Here is a 4,652-nt window from a genome sequence, read left to right as displayed (position 1 = left end):
TTAAGCAAACTACCATGCTATTAATGAGTCTGAAAATAATCTAAGTGAAGCATGAGAGATCAATAGTTTCTTTAAAACAAATCCACCACCGTGCTCTAAAAGATATAAGAGAAGCACTAGAGCAAAAATTATCAAGCTCAAAAGATATAAGTGAAGCACTATGAGCAAAACTATCAAGCTCAAAAGATATAAGTGAAGCACATAGAGTATTCTAACAAATTCCAAATCATGTATGGCTCTCTCAAAAGGTGTGTACAGCAAGGATGATTGTGGTAGACTAACAAGCAAAGACACAAATAATACAAGACGCTCCAAGTAAAACACATATCATGTGGTGAATAAAAATATAGCTCCAAGTAAATTACCGATGGAAGTGGACGAAAGAGGGGATGCCTTCTGGGGCATCCCCAAGCTTTGACTTTTTGGTGTCCTTGGATTATCTTGGGGGTGCCATGGGCATCCCCAAGCTTAGGCTCTTGCCACTCCTTGTTCCATAATCCATCAAAAGAATTCACCCAAAACTTGAAAACTTCACAACACAAAACTCAACATAAATCTCGTGAGCTCCGTTAGAGAAAGAAAACAAAACACTACTTCAAGGTACTGTAATGAACTCATTCTTTATTTATATTGGTGTTAAACCTACTGTATTCCAACTTCTCTATGGATTATAAACTATTTTACTAGCCATAGATTCGTCAAAATAAGCAAACAACACACGCAAAAACAGAATCTGTCAGAAACAGAACAGTCTGTAGCAATCTGTAACTAACGCAAACTTCTGGAACTCTAAAATTTTTACAAAAATAGGAAGTCCTGGACAATTTGTTTATTGAACAGCATCAAAAAGAATCAATGCAAAATCACATTCCTGTGATTTAACAAAATTATATTCGTGTGTGCAAAGTTTCTGTTTTTCACCAGAATCAAATCAACTATCATCGTAGGTTATCCTATAGGTTCTACTTGGCACAAACACTAATTAAAACATAAAACCACATCCAAACAGAGGCTAGATGGATTATTTATTCCTAAGCAAAAACAAAAAAATAAAAAATAAAATTGGGTTGCCTCCCAACAAGCGCTATCATTTAACGCCCCTAGCTAGGCATAAATATTTCAATGATACTCACAAGAAAGACAAGAATTGAAGCACAAAGAGAGCATCATAAAACACGTGATAAACACATCTAAGTCTAACATACTTCCTATGCATAGGCATTTTATAGGCAAACAAATTATCAAGGCAAGCAAAAACTAGCATATGCAAGGAGGCGGAAAGAAACAATAGCAATCTCAACATAACGAGAGGTAATTTATTATCATGAAAATTTCTATGACCATATTTTCCTCTCTCATAATAATTACATGTGGGATCATAGGCAAATTCAACAAAATAGCTATCACATAAAATATTTTCAACATGGTCCACATGCGTGCAAAGTTGACACTCTTCCGAAATAGTGGGATTAACATTAACTAAAGTCATGACCTCTCCAAACCCACTTTTATCAAAAATTTCATAAGATTGAATATTCTCCAAATATGTGGGATCTAGAGTTGACACTCTTCCAAACCCACTTTCAATATTATTGCAAACAATATTATCAATCTCATATTCATCATGGGGATTAAATAAATTTTCAAGATCATAAGAAGAATCACCCCAATCATGATCATTGCAACAAGTAGTAGACATTGCAAAACTAGCATCCCCAAGCTTAGGGTTTTGCATATTATTAGCACAATTGACATCAAGAGAATTTATAGTAAAACCATTTAAATCATGCTTTCCGTTGAGGGAGCTATCAAGCATGGGTGCAATAGCAACGATCTCATTTTTAACATAAGGAACTATAGCAAATTCGTCTTCATAAATATTGGCTTCATGGCCACAAGAATAGAAAGCATCATGTTCATCAAGGGATATTTCAATCAAATCATCGGAATCATCATTATCTATAGATTCATGCATATCATTATTTTCTTCCAAAGCAACGGTCATTCTTTCAATAAATACTTGGACATAGACATTATGAGCAAGGTTTTCATTGCAATATTTAAGTATGACGGAATTTTCAGATTTGTTGAGAGTAAAATCATACTTTTCAATCAAAGAAGCAACTTCATGAGCACCCTTAAAAAAGACAAATTCTTCAATTTGTTCGATATCATAGTAACTATAAACACCCTTTGCATAGGAAGATAAGATTTCATTATCATTGAACTCACATAGGTAGGGAAGGTGTTTTTTAGGGTTCTTAGAGCAACAAGTAAAATCACACATATCACAAAGATTCCAAGCATAGCATAGCAAACTATTTATATGATACCGTAAGAGTCTCCCCTTTTCAGATAAACGATGACGCAGAAAATGAGCATGCTCATCTAAAGATTTCCCATCAACTAGGCTAGTTGGGGTTTTAGCACGAGCACATAAGGATCGAAGATGATCCAACTAGAACACTTTAAGTGGATCCATATCAATAGATTTTTAGCAAGCAAAGATGCAAGCATATAGAAGGCACAAGGAAACACAAACAAAGATACATACGGGAAGAAGGCGAATGAAAAAGAGAGGGCGAATAAAACGGCAAGGGTGAAGTGGGGGAGAGGAAAACGAGAGGCAAATAATGTAATGCGAGAGATAGGGATTGTGATAGGTACTTGGTATGGTTGACTTGCTTGCGTGAGCCTCCCCGGCAACGGCGCTAGAAATTCCTCTTGCTACCTCTTGAGCACTGCGTTGGATTTCCCCAAAGAGGAGAGGATGATGCAGTAAACTAGCGTAAGTATTTCCCTCGGTTTTTGAGAACCAAGGTATCAATCCAGTAGGAGACCACGCACAAGTCCCTCGTACCTACACAAAACGATAGCTAGTCGCAACCAACACGATTAGGGGTTGTCAATCCCTTCACGGTCACTTACGAGGGTGAGATCTAATAGAGATGATAAATAATATTTTTGGTATTTTTGATAGATAGATGCAAAGTGAAAAGTAAAAGGCAAAGTAAAAAACAAAGCAAGTAAATAAAGCGATAGAGATTGATATGATGAGAATAGACCCGGGGGCCTTAGGTTTCACTAGTGGCATCTCTCAAGAGCATAAATATTCTATGGTGGGTGAACAAATTACTGTTGAGCAATTGACAGAACTGAGCATAGTTATGAGTATATCTAGGCAATGATCGTGTATATAGGCATCACGTCCGAGACAAGTAGATCGAAACGATTCTGCATCTACTACTATTACTCCACTCATCGACCGCTATCCAGCATGCATCTAGAGTATTAAGTTAAAAACAGAGCAACACCTTAAGCAAGATGACATGATGTAGAGGGATAAATTCATGCAATATGATAAAAAAAACCATCTTGTTATCCTCGATGGCAACAATACAATACGTGCCATGCAACCCTTTCTGTCACTGGGTAAGGACACCGCAAGATTGAACCCAAAGCTAAGCACTTCTCCCATTGCAAGAACTACCAATCTAGTTGGCCAAACCAAACGGATAATTCGAAGAGACTTGCAAAGATAACTCAATCATACATAAAAGAATTCAGAGAAGATTCAAATATTTTCCATAGATAATACTGGATCATAAACCCACAATTCATTGGTCTCAACAAACACACCACAAAAAGAAGATTACATCGAATAGTTCTCCACAAGAGAGGGGGAGAACATTGTATTGAGATCCAAAAAGAGAGAAGAAGCCATCTAGCTACTAGCTATGGACCCGAAGGTCTGAAGTAAACTACTCACACTTCATCAGAGAGGCTATGGTGTTGATGTAGAAGCCCTCCGATGTAGATGCCCCCTCCGGCGGAGCTCCGGAACAGGCCCCAAGATGGGATCTCGTGGATACAGAAAGTTGCGGCGGTGGAATTAGGTTTTTGGCTCCGTCTTTGATCTATCGGGGGTACGTAGGTATATATAGGAGGAAGGAGTACGTCGGTGGAGCAACAGGGGGCCCACGAGGTAGGGGGCGCGCCCAGGGGGGCGCGCCCTCCACCCTCGTGACCGCCTCTTTTGTTCCTTGGAGCAGGGTCCAAGTCTCCTAGATCACGTTCGGTGAGAAAATCACGTTCCCTAAGGTTTCATTCCGTTTGGACTCCGTTTGATATTCCGTTTCTTCGAAACACTAAAATAGGCAAAAAAACAGCAATTCTGGGCTGGGCCTCCGGTTAATAGGTTAGTCCCAAAAATAATATAAAAGTGGAAAATAATGCCCAAAATAGTCCAAAATCGTAGATAAAGTAGCATGGAGCAATCAAAAATTATAGATACGTTGGAGACGTATCAGTTTATATTGGGTATGACTTGACTGGATCTCTTTTACCATGAATTACAATGTTTAGACAGCCCTTGATCTTTAAAGGTGCTCTGCATTTATGTTTTGCGGTCTCAGAAAGGGCTAGCGAGATACCATTTTGTTATATCATGTTATAATTATTTTGAGAAAGTGTTGTCATCCGAGTTTTATTATTATGGCTCGCTAGCGGATTATGCTATTGATATGAGTGATTGTGAGAGCTAAGTGTTATTGTGAGTATGGTTAGTTCATAATATTTTCTTAAACTTGAATGCTGGCTTTTCATGTTTACAACAACAAGAGCAAACAGAGTTTGTAAAAAATTTTCTTTAT

This window comes from Triticum aestivum, chromosome 7B (assembly GCF_018294505.1).
Source record: "Triticum aestivum cultivar Chinese Spring chromosome 7B, IWGSC CS RefSeq v2.1, whole genome shotgun sequence".
NCBI classification, from domain to species: Eukaryota; Viridiplantae; Streptophyta; class Magnoliopsida; order Poales; family Poaceae; genus Triticum; species Triticum aestivum.
This window is presented reverse-complemented; position numbering follows the sequence as displayed.